At 39.8% G+C, this 16557-nt stretch overlaps 1 long non-coding RNA gene and 1 pseudogene across 2 annotated transcripts in view; one reads left to right on the plus strand and one right to left on the minus strand.

Annotated features, from left to right (window-relative positions):
- The first annotated feature begins 2681 nt into the window (after positions 1-2681).
- The window catches only part of LOC309822185, a 64036-nt gene continuing 50160 nt past the window's right edge, over positions 2682-16557 (plus strand). The window contains exon 1 of the long non-coding RNA XR_014296717.1: positions 2682-2788. This is a non-coding gene — a long non-coding RNA (uncharacterized lncRNA). The remainder of the gene's footprint in view (positions 2789-16557) is intronic.
- LOC309822174 (large ribosomal subunit protein uL22-like) lies at positions 5712-6271 on the minus strand (annotated as a pseudogene). The gene has a single exon. The product of its transcript is annotated as a large ribosomal subunit protein uL22-like (transcript).

Raw genomic sequence — 16557 nt, forward strand, 5'->3', positions numbered from 1 at the left:
CAGATGACTTTTTGTTTTGTTTTTTGGCTGCATTGGGTCTTCACTGCTACGCGGGCTTTCTCTAGTTGTGGCGAGCGGGGGCTACTCTTCATTGCGGTGCGCGGGCTTCTCACTGCGGTGGCTTCTCCTGTTACGGAGCACGGGCTCTAGGCACGCAGGCTTCAGTAGTTGTGGCTTGTGGGCTCGAGCGCAGGTTCAGTAGTTGTGGTGCATGGGCTTAGTTTCTCTGCGGCATGTGGGATCTTCCCAGACCAGGGATCAAACCCATGTCCCCTGCATCGGTAGGCGGATTCTTATCCACTGCGTCACCGAGGAAGTTCCAGATGACTTTTTTTTTAACCTGTCTAGGCCTCAGTTTCCTTGATTATAACCTGGGGATTGTAATACCTACTTAACAGTTCTATTGTGAGCAGTAAGCAAAATAATTCATGTAAATTGTTTAGCATGGTGCCTAACAAAAAGTGGTTGATAAACATTAGTTATTGTGATTTTCTAGTGTGAAAATGAAAAAGCAAGCATAGGTTTAAAATAATGAGTTTAACACTCAAAACCCTCGGGAAATGCTTTCATTTTTATTAAAATGCTTTTCTTTTTTTGTGATACGCGGGTCTCTCACTGTTGTGGCCTCTCCTGTTGCAGAGCACAGGCTCCGGACGCGCAGGCTCAGCGGCCATGGCTCTCGGGCCCAGCCGCTCCGCGGCATGTGGGATCCTCCCGGACCGGGGCACGAACCCGTGTCCCCTGCATCGGCAGGCAGACTCTCAACCACTGCACCACCAGGTAAGCTTTTTTTGTGCCTCTATATAGGGTAACTTTCTCTATTTCACAGTCTCCTAAGATTCATTTTTTTCAAACACAAATGTCATTAAAGGCTTTGACTAACAATAGAACACAAGAAAGATATTGTAGCTGAGTGTTAGAAAGGTCTTAGGGTCCTTCTAGGGGGCTTTTACATTTAAATTTTAACCTCCCTAATGTTTAGCTGACTTGTCTACAAGTTACTTTTTAATAAGACTAAGATTTTATACAATATATTGCTGAAGGAATAAGGTACGATTCAATTTAATATATGCAATAATGCGTGGTCATAGTAAATGGAGAGATGATAAAGGTTAGCGGTGGTGGTATAAGTACAGATGCTTTTTAGTTACTTTGTTTTGATTAGAAGTATTTTCCATTTTTTCCTACAATGAGTATATATAAAAACGGGGGAAATATTTTGAATTTTAAGATGTAGAGTGATCAGGAATGTCAAAATCTAAAATTTTTATAATAGGATGAGAACATGCTTGGAATGTATTTGTTTAAATTTTCTAGCCAGTTGAGTTTAGTGGATAGAAATCATAGCGTCCAGCCTTAGGAAAAATTTGTAAACACATTTCAGAATGTCCATTTATTTATTCATCAAGCACACATTCTCCCCAAGATATGCCACATGCTGTGTTACATATTAGGAGTAAAATGATAGGTTAGATAGAATATAATTCTGGGTGGCAGAGCCTCTTGCCCTTCCTAGAAAAGAGCAAAGCCTAAATTTTCCTAAGTCAGAAGTTCTCAGGTTTGGAGGCACATTAAAATCATCTGAGGAGCCTTTAACATCACCAATGCCCAGGTCCCACCTGAAGAGACTCTAGTTTAATTTAAAAGTGACTCAGGTGACTCTAATATGAAGCCACAGCCTGAAGAATGGGTATTGAAACCGACCGTTGAGGGATATGAGGAGGGGCGTGCAGGGATAGAGGGAAGAAAGAGACCGGGTAGAGGCTGGTCAGTGATGGCAGAAGTGGATGAGGGATGCGGAGGACATGGGAAAGAATGATGCCCAGTGATACCCTAAGAAACTTCTGTGCACCTGCTTACAGGTATGCCCTGTGTAAATGTGTTTTTTAAATGTTTTACTAAAAAGGACCTGGCCCCTTTAATAAAGGAAAGATCTGTGCCAGCCATCCTGAGACAGGTGGGGCAAACTGCTAGAAGCCTGTGACATAGCTCAGTAAAAACAAAATTCCATGTGCGTATAAAGAATTTATCATAAACCCCAGCTCCAGTGGAGCGAAGGCTGTCAAACCTCAGCTCAAATGGCACTTGCGGTGGGTCAGACTAGAAAAAACCAATAATCAGAAACACATCAAAACCGCAGGCACAGAGAAGGTCACTGGGACAAGTCTCAGCAGTTATTGACAATAAAGCAAAGAACATACAGGGAGATTGACAAACGGATTTCAAGAGGCCTGGCAACAGTCCTAAGGCCATGAAATCAGACTGTGGATATCAGCCAGATACAGCAGCAGGCGGCCGGCTTAGGCTGGGCAGATACTTGGAGCTTGAACTACAGACCCCAGAGGGATGAAAGGGAATAAGAAAGGGTGATTATCTCAGGTCGGGGCCTGCATCAGAGGCTGCAAGGGGAAGGTGAGCGTGGGCAAGAGAAAAACAGAGACACATTCTTAAAACTAAGATATAAAGAAGGATATGACCACAGAAGTAAGTCAACAGCCTATTTGAGAGTGGACTAAAAGTCAGATTACATCAACGGCTATGTATGGCCAACTTAAGCTGACGTGGCGCCTTTCATGAAGGAAGAGTTCAGGGCCCCCAGCCAGGCTCAGCTGGCGGCAGCTACAGTTAAGTGGCTCCAGCTGCAGGACCTCTTATGCGCAAGCCCCGCCGGTTATCGCGAGGCAGACTGGAAATAGATCCAAGGAGAAGGGGGCAATCAGAGGGCCCCCTTCCTAAGGCCTAAGGCTGGAAGAGCCCCTCTCTCCCTCCCACTGCACATCAGAGAAAGGTGAGTTCTCCCTGGATCTTGCGGGCCCCTGAGCTATGTTTTTCTGTGCTGAACTTGGCTGTCAGAAACGCTGAAAGGGGGTAAACAAGGAATGTTGGGAAGGCAGTTAGCGTGGGGTAAGAATGCCTGCAACACAGGAGAGGGCTACCAGGGAGGACTTTACACGTTCTGTAATGATGCGGCTGCAGGCAAGAGCAAAAGAGGTGTGTTTGTTCATTTGGGGAGGGGAGAATCACTTTTTTAAGAGAATGAAGGGAAGACAATTACATTGAGATTTTCATAGCACATTGTTAACAAAGGGTTTTAAGCTTAAGTTCCTGGTACATAGTATATGGCTTAATTTCAGTTGTATAACATTGGAAAAGAGGTTCGTCTGAATGCAGAACAATTAAAAATAGAATTAGATTAAGCAGTTACAAATAGGAGCTGGCATTTAGGAAGTTTTGCATTATTATCAACGTATTACTTCATACAAAGCACTTAAAAGTGCCTCTGAGTGCCTGCTGCCACCGCTGCTGCAGCTACTCTATTTAAAAGCATAAACATTTAATAGGCAGAATAATGGTTATGAGCCAAACTGATGGCACAAAAATCATGTTCCATCAACGAGAGTGACTTTGGATAAGTCACTTAATTTCTGTCCCTTATTTCCATCAGCTGTAACATGGAGATAACAATAGTACCATAGGGTCATAGGGAAAATTAGGTGAGTTTATAGTCATAAAATGCTTACAGCAGTGCCTGGTACGTAGCAGGTACAATATCACAAGTGTTTTCAATTATTATGAGTCTAATTAAATAATATAAAAAATGTTAAATCTCCCTGTAAATCAGTAGTTCCCAAACTTAGCTAAATGTTGGAATCTCCTGGAGCACTTTAAGATGTATGACACCTGGATCCCACCCCGAGTTATTATATAATGGAAGCTCCCTAGATGATTGTAACGGATAATTACCTTTGAGAATCATTAATGTAAATAATGACTCCCTTGCTTTAAGTAATGAGTTTCATTTAATTAAATAGGTCATTTTATAATAAATGAGTCTAATGACAGCTAACCAAACTGCAGATATAGAACCAACTGAAAAGAATCAGCTTTGTGACCCAATTTGGGAGGTACTTGCACTGAGTTCATAATACTTGTTTTATGTATTACATAATTCTAGTACTATGAGAAACGCCGTAAACACTGTGAAAAACAATAAATAATTGCCAAATCAATGGAGCAAGGGATCATTTGAGCAGGTGCTTTATCAAGGGAGCCGCAAGGGGAAAAAGGCCTCTGTCCTCAGGATGGTGTATGAACTCATGCAAAGACTATACTCAGAAGCTTTTATTATTCCTGTGGATTTGTTTATGATGAGGGTAACACAGAATTGCTGATGTTCCCAGGATAGTGTAGCCCACATGCTACTGGTTTAAACAGGGATTTTCCCCCAGGGCCACTTCTGGGGCACTAGTACAAAAATGGTAACTGATGCTACATTTTCCAGGAAATGCCAGAGTATCATAGAATGAGAAATCAGTTTTTATTTCAGAGTCTGAGTAGCAGATAGTTCTTTGGGCCGAAGGGAGGTTAAAGTGTGTGTCGCCTGTTAGAAAGGCAGAATCCGGTGATTGCAGAAAGACCACAGCCACAAGATCACTGCAGACCCGGGGGTATTCAGATTAGAGAGTTTGGGAGCTGTAAAATTCCTGAGGTTGGTAAGCAAGGCAGGCAGCCAGAATTTTGTGCAGTGTTTTGGAAGGAAACAACATTTTCTGAAGAAATTAATTGCATGCTGCTTAAAGACTAAATTTGGAACAATAAACAAAGGCATAGAAGTTCTCTATGATTTGTATCAGGAACTCTGAACTGCATAGGATGTAAGGGAAGAGTCCTTTAGCTGCACTGGTCAAAGGCAATGGATAGTTTTTGAGTGAAGACACAGAGACCATCCACACCTACCATATACCCTTCTTATATAGCCCATGTATGCTTAAATGTGTATAATTCCCATCACAGAATAAATTTACAGTCAGTCTCAGCAAGTCCATGTGAGAGGTAGCACGGCATAGCACAGCACAACACGACTGATTCAGACTTCCCAGGTTTGAATCCTGGCTCTGCCATGTACTCACAGGGGAAGCTTGGGCAGTTTTTTCATCTGTAAAATAGAGTCCATAAAAGTACCTTCTCTCAAAAAGCTGTTATGTAGATTAAAAGAATTCATATTTGTAAACCACCTAGAAGAGTGCCTTCACACTGCTATAGAAATGCTTCTGAAATAAGTAAAGCTTCATCAAATCTCAAATTAGAAATTCCCTTCTGACTTTATTATGTGTAGTCATGTTCCTGGATCAGGTGTCTATCTGATAATCAAAGTCCCAACTCTGGCATACAGATGTGCAGAAAATAAGATAAGCCATACTTCTTTTGGAAACGTGTTTTGCTGGGATTATCTCTACCTGAATGAGCACTGTGTTATAACACCCACTTCGAGGGTATCAGGATGACAGACAGGATGCAATTTAAGAATCTGAGGGCATCATTTGTCTATTACTCTCATATCAGGAAATAGGATGTAAATAAACTTCCTTGGATGTCAAGAATACCCAACAGCACATGAGATTCAACCATTCATCCTCAAAACTCTGCCCAGTGTTTGTATTTGTTTGGCTGGTTGGTTGGTTTGCTAGTTTGTTTGTTTGGTTTTTATGTTTATTATTCAGCTTTTTTACAGTCTGGAGAAGAGACGTGAAATTGCAGAAGCCTATGCTTCTCGGATTTTCTGGGGTTGGCAATGCTCAGGGCAGAGACAGCTCTTTCAATTATGGGTCTCGGTCAGTGTCGGCCACAAGGAAAAATGAATGGCCACACAGTTCTAAGGGGCCAGTATTTCTTTTTTTTTAGTTTTATTTGCATTTATTTTTTTGTGGCATTTATTCCCAGGCCATAAGTTTTTTGTTTCTTCGGTTTCTTCTGGGTTATCCTTTTCTTCTGTGCAACCCCCTTTTCTGGTTTAGGAACAATCTGTTCTTTTTCTGTAAGGATCATCTCACTGTGGCAGGGAGAGCTCGTGTATGGGTTGATCTGACCATGAGCTCTGTAAGTCCTGTGCTGCATCTTGGGGATTCTGTTCACCTGGGTACGCTCCGCTCAATGACCAGAGAATCTACATCTAAGCCCTTAAGTTCAGCATTACTCTCTGCATCTCTGAGCATGTGCAGTAAAAATTCAGGAATTTTTTGGGTCACCGACCCTGCATCCAGCCCCACTGTTTGGCCTGGGCACACCTACCAACTCGACCACTGTGACAAAGGAATGGCACACACTGCTTCTGTAAAGTGACATCCTTCAGATACTTGGTAGCTTTTCTGCTCTGCATACCCTTAATGGCCTGGGCAGTTTCACGAGTGTTCTTAAAGTGGACATGAAGATTTGAACCTCTTGACTTGCATGATTTTGTGGGGTTTTCTGGGTCAAGTGAATAGCAAACCATTTTTAGAGGTCACCTCAGGCCACTTACCAGAAAAGCAGGGGCTAGTATTTCTATATCACATAGAAGCTGAAGCCCAAATTCACCGTATCTGCAGCATGGACTCAAAGAAGCTACCCAGTGACACTCTGCCCCCAAAGTGCTCTGGCTAACTGGTTACAAGCTCTATCTTTGACGGGCCAGTGACTCTCTCAGCTGGTTTAGTGGCAAAACACTGTTGACCCTCAGCCAGTTTCTACATGGCATCATCATGGTAAAAGGATGACTCTAAGGAGCTCTTCTGGCCATACCTGCGCAGAGCGGGAAAAAAGGAATGTATGCCAGCACCGTGCATCCTGAGTGGCATAAACAGCTGACACCCTCCCACTTGGGATTTTAAGTTTTTATCCTTTTTAATGTGTGCAAGTGTCATAAGACTTTGACACCCCTCCCAGGATTTCTCGGGATCTTTCCCGAAGAGCATTTGGCCTAGAGCCCTGTTGCTACAGACTGTACCTCCTCTCTCTTCCCCTGCTTTTCTCTTTACAGCTAGACTTGCAAAGTAGATTTGTGTTAAAACACTTAAAAATGAAGATCATATATATATATATATATATATATATATTTTTTTTTTTTTCTTTTTTTGCGGTACGCGGATCTCACTCTTGTGGCCTCTCCCGTTGCGGAGCACAGGCTCCGGACGCGCAGGCTCAGCGGCCACAGCTCACGGGCCCAGCCGCTCCGAGGCATGTGGGATCCTCCCGGACTGGGGCACGAACCCGTGTTCCCTGCGTCGGCAGGCAGACTCTCAACCACTGCGCCACCAGGGAAGCCCGGAGATCATATTAATACAGCTCAAAATTTACCTTATTTTGTTCAAAAAAAAAAAAAAAAACACAGAGTGAATTGTCGAGTTTGAGCTATGAATGAAGCTTTGGGTAGATTTCAAGGCAATAATGCCAATCGACCTACTGAGTTTATCCCAAAGTGGACTGAAAGTTTGAGGAATCTGGCTGTGCTACTTAGATTGCCTAACCCATCCCATTAAATATTATTTTCTAGACCCCAAATTTCCCTTTTAGATCATTATCCATTGTCTGTTTTCTTGCCTGTGGTAATTACTGGGCTCCTGCACCACTGGAAGTACAACAGAAACATGTAACACAATCTGTTTTCTATTATGCTCCTAACCCTGTTTCTAAGTTCCAAGCAAACTCTCATCATCCTAAATTTACACACTCCTCTTCTTCCTTAGAGAATGATATGCATTTCTATTACTAAAATAATATAGTGGAAAAATATTTGCAATAGAACTTGTTTTCTTCTCTTATTTTTAATTTTTATACAATTTTTAAAGGTTTCACTCCATTTACAGTTATTACAAAATATTGACCGTATTCCCCATGTTGTACAATACATCCTTGTAGCCTATCTTACTCCCAATAGTTTAAACTTCCCACTCCTCCACTCCTATTTTGCCCACCCCGTTCTCCCCAAGGGTAACCGCTAGTTTGTTCTCTATATCTGTGAGTCTGCTTCTTTTTTGCTATATTCACTAGTTTGTTGTATTTTTTAGATTCCACATATAAGTGATATCATACAGTAGTTGTCTTTTCTGTTTGACTTATTTCACTTAGCATAATACCCTCCAAATTCATCCATTTTGCTGCAAATGGCAAAATTTCATTCTTTTTTAAGGATGAATAGTATTCCGTTGTGTGTGTGTGATATATATCACATCCTCTTTATCTTTTCATCTGTTGATGGACACTTAGGCTGCTTCCACATTTTAACAATTTGTAAATAATGCTGCTATGAACATTGGGGTGCATATATATTTTTGAATTAGTGTTTTCATTTCTTTGGACATATATACACAGGAGTAGAATTGCTGGGTCATATGGTAGTTTTATTTTTGGTTGTTTTTTTTTTGACACCTTTATTGGAGTATAATTGCTTTACATGGTTGTGTTAGTTTCTGCTGTATAACAAAGTGAATCAGCTATATGTATACATATATCCCCATATCCCCTCCCACTTGCATCTCCCTCCCACCCTCCCTATCCCACCACTCTAAGTGGTCACAAAGCACTGAGATGACCTCGCTGTGATATGTGGCTTCTTCCCAGTAACTATCTCTTTTACATTTGGTAGTGTATATATGTCAATGCCACTCTCTCACTTCTTCCCAGCTTCCCCTTCCCCGTGTCCTCAAGTCCATTCTCTAAGTCTGCATCTTTATTCCTGTCATGCCCCATGTCATGTATATATGTCAATGCCACTCTCTCACTTCTTCCCAGCTTCCCCTTCCCCATGTCCTCAAGTCCATTCTCTAAGTCTGCATCTTTATTCCTGTCATGCCCCATGTCATGTATATATGTCAATGCCACTCTCTCACTTCTTCCCAGCTTCCCCTTCCCCATGTCCTCAAGTCCATTCTCTAAGTCTGCATCTTTATTCCTGTCATGCCCCTAGGTTCTTCAGAACTTTTTTTTTTTATTCTGTATATATGTGTTAGCATATGGTATTTTTTTTTCTCTTTCTGACTTCACTCTGTATGACAGACTCTAGGTCCATCCACCTTACTACAAATAACTCAATTTAATTTCCTTTTATGGCTGAGTAATATTCCATTGTATATATGTGCCACATCTTCTTTATCCATTCATCTGTAGATGGACACTTAAGTTGCTTCCATATCCCAGCTATTGTAAATAGTGCTGCAATGAACATTGTGGTACATGACTCTTTTTTAATTATAGTTTTCTCAGGGTATATGACCAGCAGTGGGATTGTGGGGTCATATGGTAGTTCTATTTTTAGCTTTTTAAGGAACATCCATACTGTTCTCCATAGTGGCTGTATCAATTTACATTCCCACCAACAGTGCAAGAGTGTTGCCTTTTCTCCACACCCTCTCCAGCATTTATTGTTTGTAGATTTTTTGATGATGGCCATTCTGAGCAATGTGAGTTTTGACTTGCATTTCTCTAATAATTAGTGATGTTGAGCATCCTTTCATGTGTTTGTTGGCAATCTGTATATCTTCTTTGGACAAATGTCTATTTAGGCCCTCTGCCCATTTTTTGATTGGGTTTTCTGTTTTTTTGATATTGAGCTGCATGTGCTGCTTATCTATTTTGGAGATTAATCCTTTGACAGTTGCTTTGTTTGCAAATATTTTCTCCCATTCTGAGGGTTGTCTTTTAGTCTGGTTTATGGTTTCCTTTGCTGTGCAAAAGCTTTTAAGTTCCATTAGGTCCCATTTGTTTATTTTTGTTTTTATTTCCATTTCTCTAGGAGGTGGGTCAAAAAAGATCCTGCTGTGAGTTTTGTCAAAGAGTGTCCTTCTATGTTTTCCTGTAAGAGTTTTTATAGTATCCAGTCTTACATTTAGGTCTCTAATCCATTTTGAGTTTATTTTTGTGTATGGTGTTAGGGAGTGTTCTAATTTCATTCTTTTACATGTAGCTGTCCAGTTTTCCCAGCACCACTTATTGAAGAGGCTGTCTTTTCTTCACTGTATATTCTTGCCTCCTTTATCAAAGATAAAGTGACCATATGTGCATGGGTTTATCTCTGGGCTTTCTATCCTGTTCCATTGATCTACATTTCTGTTTTTGTGCCAGTACCATACTGTCTTGATTACTAAAGATTTGTAGTATAGTCTAAAGTCAGGGAGTCTGATTCCTCCAGCTCCATTTTTCTTTCTCAGTATTGTGTTGGCTATTCGGGGTCTTTTGTGTTTCCATACAAATTGTGAAATTTTTTGTTCTAGTTCTGTGAAAATTATCATTGGTAGTTTGATAGGAATTGCATTGAATCTCTAGATTGCTTTGGGTAGTATAGTCATTTTCACAATATTGATTCCTCCAATCCAAGAACATGGTATATTTCTCCATCTGTTTGTATCATCTTTAATTTCTTTCATCAGTGTCATAGTTTTCTGCATACAGGTCTTTTGTCTCCTTAGGTAGGTCTATTCCTAGGTATTTTATTCTTTTTGTTGCAGTGGTAAATGGGAGTGTATCCTTAACTTCTCTTTCACATATTTCATCATTAGTGTATAGGAATGCATGAGATTTCTGTGCATTAATTTTGTGTCCTGCTACTTTACCAAATTCATTGATTAGCCCTAGTAGTTTTCTGGTAGCATCTTTAGGATTCTCCATGTATAGTGTCATGTCATCTGCAAACAGTGACAATTTTACTTCTTTTCTGATTCAGATTCATTTTACTTCTTTTTCTTCTCTGATTGCTGTGGCTAAAACTTCCAAAACTATGTTAAATAATTGTGGTGAGAGTGGGCAACCTTGTCTTGTTCCTGATCTTAGTGGAAATGGTTTCTGTTTTTCACCATTGAGAACGATGTTGGCTGTGGGTTTGTCATATATGTCATTATTATGCTGAGGTAAGTTCCCTCTATGCCTACTTCTGAAGAGTTTTTATCATAAATTGGTGTTGAATTCTGTCGAAAGCTTTTTCTGCATCTATTGAGACTATCATATGTTTTTTATCCTTCAATTTGTTAATATGGTGTATCACATTGGTTGATTTGCATATACTGAAGAATCCTTGAATTCCTGGGGTAAACCCCACTTGATCATGGTGTATGATCCTTTCAATGTGCTGCTGGATTCTGTTTGCTTCTATTTTTTTGAGGATTTTCACAACTATATTCATTAGTGATATTGGCCTATAGTTTTCTTTTTGTGACATCTTTTTCTGGTTTTGGTATCAGGATGATGGTGGCCTCATAGAATGAGTTTGGGAGTGTTCCTCCCTCTGCTATATTTTGGAAGAGTTTGAGAAGGATAGGTGTTAGCTCTTCTTTAAATGTTTGATACAGTTTGCCTCTGAAGCCATCTGGTCCTGTGTTTTTGTTTGTTGCAAGATTTTTTAATCACAGTTTCAATTTCAGTGCTTGTGATTTGTCTGTTTATATTTTCTATTTCTTCCTGGTTCAGTCTTAGGAGGTTGTGCTTTTCTAAGAATTAGTCCATTTCTTCCTGGTTGTCCATTTTATTGGCATATAGTGCCAATTTTATTGGCATATTTTATTGGCATATAGTGGCCTTTCATGATCCTTTGTATTTCTGCAGTGTCAGTTGTTACTTCTCCTTTTTTATTTATAATTCTGTTGATTTGAGTCTTCTCCATTTTTTTCTTGATAAGTCTGGCTAATGGTTTATCAATTTTGTTTATCTTCTCAAAGAACCAGCTTTTAGTTTTATTCATCTTTGCTATCATTTTCATTTCTTTTTCATTTATTTCTGATCTGATCTTTATGATTTCTTTCTTCTGTTAACTTTGTGGTTTTTTTGTTCTTTCTCTAATTGCTTTAGGTGTAAGGTTAGGTTGTTTACGTGAAACTTTTCTTGTTTCTTGAGGTAGGATTGTATTGCTATAAACTTCCCTCTTAGAACTGCTTCTGCTGCATCCAGTAGGTTTTGGGCCATCATGTTTTCATTGTCATTTGTTTCTAGGTGTTTTTTGATTTCCTTTTTGATTTCTTCAGTGATCTCTTGGTTATTTAGTAGTGTATTGTTTAGCCTCCATGTGTTTGTATTTTTTACAGTTTTTTTCCTGTAATTGATATCTAGTCTCATAGCATTGTGATCAGAAATGGTACTTGATATGATTTTAATTTTCTTAAATTTACCAAGGCTTGATTTGTGACCCAAGATATGATCTAGTCTGGAGAATGTTAATGAGCACTTGAGAAGAAAGCGTATTCTCTTTTTGGATGGAATGTCCTATAAATATCAATTAAGTCTATCTTGTTTAATGTGTCATTTAAAGCTTGTGTTTCCTTATTTATTTTCATTTTGGATGTTCGGTCCATTGGTGGAGGTGGGGTGTTAAAGTCCCCTACTGTGATTGTGTTACTCTCGATTTCCACTTTTATGGCTGTTAGCATTTGCCTTATGTATTGAGGTGCTCCTCTGTTGGGTGCATAAATATTTACAATTGTTATACCTTCTTCTTGGATTGATCCCTTGATCATTATGTAGTGTCCTCCTTTGTCTCTTGTAACAGTATTTTAAAGTCTATTTTGTCTGATATGAGAATTGCTACTCCAGCTTTCTTTTGATTTCCATTTGCATGGACTATCTTTCTCCATCCCCTCACTTTCAGTCTGTATGTGTCCCTAGATCTGAATTGGTCTCTTGTAGACAGTATATATATACTGGTCTTGTTTTTGTATCTATTCAGCCAGTCTGTGTCTTTTGGTTGGAGCACTTAATCCATTTACATTTAAGATAATTATCAATATATTTGTTCCTATTACCATTTTCTTAATTGTTTTGGGTTTGTTATTTTATGTCTTTTCCTTCTCTTGTGTTTCCTGCCTAGATAAGTTCCTTTAGCATTTGTTGTAAAGCTCGTTTGGTGGTGCTGAATTCTCTTAGCTCTTGGTTTTAATTTCTCTGTCAAATCTGAATGAGACCCTTGATGGGTAGAATAATCCTGGTTGTAGGTTTTTCCCTTTCATCACTTTAAATATGGCTTGTGGCTTGCAGAGTTTCTGCTGAAAGATCAGCTGTTAACCTTATGGGGATTCCCTTGTATGTTATTTGTTGCTTTTCCCTTGCTGTTTTTAATGTTTTTTCTTTGTATTTAACTTTTGATAGTTTGATTAATATGCATCTTGGCTTTTTCTCCTTGAATTTATCCTGCATGGGACTCTCTGTGCTTCCTGGACTTGATTGACAATTTCCTTTCCCATATTAGGGAAGTTTTCAACTATAATCTCTTCAGATATTTTTTCAGTCCGTTTCTTTTTCTCTTATTCTTCTGGGGCCCCTGTAATTCAAATGTTGGTATGTTTAATGTTGTCCCAGACGTCTCTGAAACTGTCCTCAATTCTTTTCATTTTTTTTTTCTTTATTCTGCTCTGCAGTAGTTTTTTCCATTCTTTTATCTTCCAGGTCACTTATCTGTTCTTCTGCCTCAGTTATTCTGCTATTGATTCCTTCTAGAGAATTTTTAATTTCACTTATTGTGTTGTTCATCATTGTTTGTTTCATCGTTAGTTCTTCTATGTTGCTTTTAAACATTTCTTGTATTTTCTTCATTCTGTTTCCAAGATTTTGGATCATCTTTACTATCATTACTCTGAATTCTTGTTCAGGTAGACTGCCTATTTCCTCTTCATTTGTTTGGTCTGGTAGGTTTTTCTTGCTCCTTCATCTGCTGCATATTTCTTTGTCTTCCCATTTTGCTTAACTTACTGTGTTTGGGGTCTCCTTTTCACAGGCTGCAGGTTCATAGTTCCTGTTGTTTTTGGTGTCTGCTCCCCGTGGGTAAAGTTGGTTCAGTGGGTTGTGTATGCTTCCTGGTGCAGGGGACTGGTGCCTGTGTTCTGGTGGGTGGGGCTGGACCTTTTCTTTCTGCTGGGCAGATCCGTGTCTGGTGGTGTGTTTTGGGGTGTCTGTGAACTTCTTGTGATTTTAGGCAGCCTCTCTGCTAATAGGTGTGATTGTGTTCCTGTCTTGCTAGTTGTTTTTCATGGGGTGTCCAGCACTGGAGCTTGCTGGTCATTGAGTGGAGTTGGGTCTTAGCATCGAGACGGAGATCTCTGGAAGAACTCTCGCTGATTGATATCACGTGGGGCCTGGAGATCTCTACTGGTCCAGTGTCCTGAACTCGGCTCTCCCACCTCTGAGGCTCAGGCCTGACACCCAGCCAGAGCACCAAGATCCTGTCACCCACACAGTGCAGTGGACTGGTTCTCAGAGATAGAAATATTCAATGGAAGATACTTGATCCAGAGAGCTTTTGGGAGAGGGACGTGCAGCTTGTTCAGGCCACCAAGGACTTCCTGCCAATCAACAAGGCCCACTTCAGCAAGTTCAAGTTCGAGCCACTCAGGGAAATTTAGACAGGGTGTGATCTCCTCAGCCCAGTATTCCAAGAGCTTCCTGTACCTGCCTGCTGGGGAGAATTTCCAGAACATCTTCGATGAGCTGCTGGAGCTTGTGCACCTGGACTTTGGTGGCTTCAAGGAGCCTCCCCACATCACCACCAGGAAGAACAAGAAGAGTGCATGGCAGTCCAGCAGCCAGCAGGTGGCCTAGACTTCAGGACCCACTGGTGGGCAGGTGTGCTCCAGCAGCAAAGTCAGCAGCCACCAGGTGCTTCATGCAGCCACTCCCAGGAGTCTCAAGTAGTGCTCCCCACTTTGGGCAGGGGCTGCCACACCTGTGAGCCTCCATCCTCCTTCCTCCTTCCTCCTTCTCCTGGGCTGCCAGGCAGCTGGGTGAGGCCCTAGGGAGGCCTCCCACTCAGGCTCCTCACCACTGGCCGCCTGGGTGTCTTGTGTTTTTTTGTTATTGAGTTGTATGAGCTGTCTGTATAATTGGGAAATTAACCCCTTGTCAGTTGCATCATTTGCAGATATTTTCTCCCAATCTGTAGGTTGTCTTTTCATTTTGTTTGTGGCTTCCCTTGCTGTACAAAAACTTGTAAGTTTGATGAGGTCCCATTTGTTTATTATTATTTTTTATTTCTATAGCCTTGCGAGACTTAAGAAAACATTGGTATGATTTATATGATAGAATGTTTTGACTATGTTCTCTTCTAGGAGTTTTATGGTGTCATATCTTATATTTAAGTCTTTAAGCCATTTTGAGTTTATTTTTTTGTATGGTGTGATAGTGTGTTGTAAATTCATTGATTTACATGTGTTTTTCCAACTTTCCTAGCACTACTTGCTGAAGAGACTGTCTTTCCTCCATTGTATATTGTTGCCTCCTTTGTCAAAGATTAATTGACCATAGATGCATGGGTTTATTTCTGAGCTTTCTATTCTGTTCCATTGATCCATATCTCTCTTTTTGTGCCAATACCATGCTATTGATTACTGTAGCTTTGTAGTATTGTTTGAAGTCTGGGAGGGTTATGCCTCCTGCTTCATTCTATTTCTCAGGATTATTTTGGCAATCCTGAGTCTTTTATGTTTCCACATAAATTTTAGAATTTTTGTCCTATTTCTGTGAAAAATGTCATGGGTAACTTGATAGGGATTGCATTAAATCTGTAGATTACTTTGAGTAGTATGGCCATTTTGACAATATTTTTCCAATCCAAGAGCACGGATGTCTTTCCATTTCTATGAATCATCTTCAGTTTCCTTTATTGATGTTTTGTAGTTCTCAGCATATAAGTCTTTTACCTCCTTGGTCAGGATTATTCCTAAGTATTTTACTTTTTTGCATGTGGTTTTTAAAGGGATTTTTTTTTTACATTCCCTTTCTGGTATTTTATTGTTAGTATAAAGAAATGCAACTGATGTCTGTATGTTAATCTTGTATCCTGCTACCTTGCTGAATTCACTTATCAGTTCTAATAGTTTTTGTGTTGAGTCTTTAGAGTTTTCTATATATAGTATCATGTCATCTGCATATAATGACAATTTTACTTCTTCCCTTCCAATTTGGATACCTTTTATTTCTTGTCTGATGACTGTGACTAGGACTTCCAATTCCATATTGAATAGAAGTGGTGAGAGTGGGCATCCTTCTCTTGTTCCAGATTTTAGCAGGAAGGCTTTCAGCTTTTCACCTTTGAGTATTATATTGGCTTCTCATAAATAGCTTCTATTATATTGAGTTATGTTCCCTCTCTATCCAATTTGGTAATAGTTTTTAGCATGAAAGGATGTTGAATTTTAGCAAACGCTTTTTCTGCATCTATTGAGATGATCATGTGGATTTTGTCTCTTTTGTTGATACGGTGCATCACATTGATTGATTTGCATATGTTGAACCATCCTCATGACCCTGGAATGAATCTAACTTGGTCGTGGTGTATGATCTTTTTACGTATTGTTGGATTCAGTTTGCTAATATTTTGTTGAGAATTTTTGCATCTATATTCATCAAAGATATTGGCCTATAATTACTTTTTTGGTAGTATCTTTGTCTGGTTTTGGTATCAGGGTCTTGGTGGCTTCAAAGAATGTCTTTGAGAGTGTTCCCCTCCTCTTCAATCATTTGGAAGAGTTTGAGAAGGATCAGTATAAATTCTTCTTTGTTTGGTAGAATTTCCTGTGAAGCCATTGGGTTCTGTACTTTTGTTTGTAGAGGTTTTTTTAAATTACAGATTCTATTTCACTTCAGGTCATTGGTCTGTTCGTATCTATTTCTTTTTTTTTTTTTTATAAATTTACTTATTTTTATTTTTGGCTGTGTTGGGTCTTCATTGCTGTACACGGGCTTCCCATTGCAGTGGCTTCTCTTGTTGCGGAGCACAGGCTCTAGATGTACAGGCTTCAGTAGTTGCGGCTTGCAGGCTCTAGATCACAG

The sequence above is a fragment of the Grampus griseus genome (genome assembly GCF_964374135.1).
Source record: "Grampus griseus genome assembly, chromosome: 4".
Classification (NCBI taxonomy): Eukaryota; Metazoa; Chordata; class Mammalia; order Artiodactyla; family Delphinidae; genus Grampus; species Grampus griseus.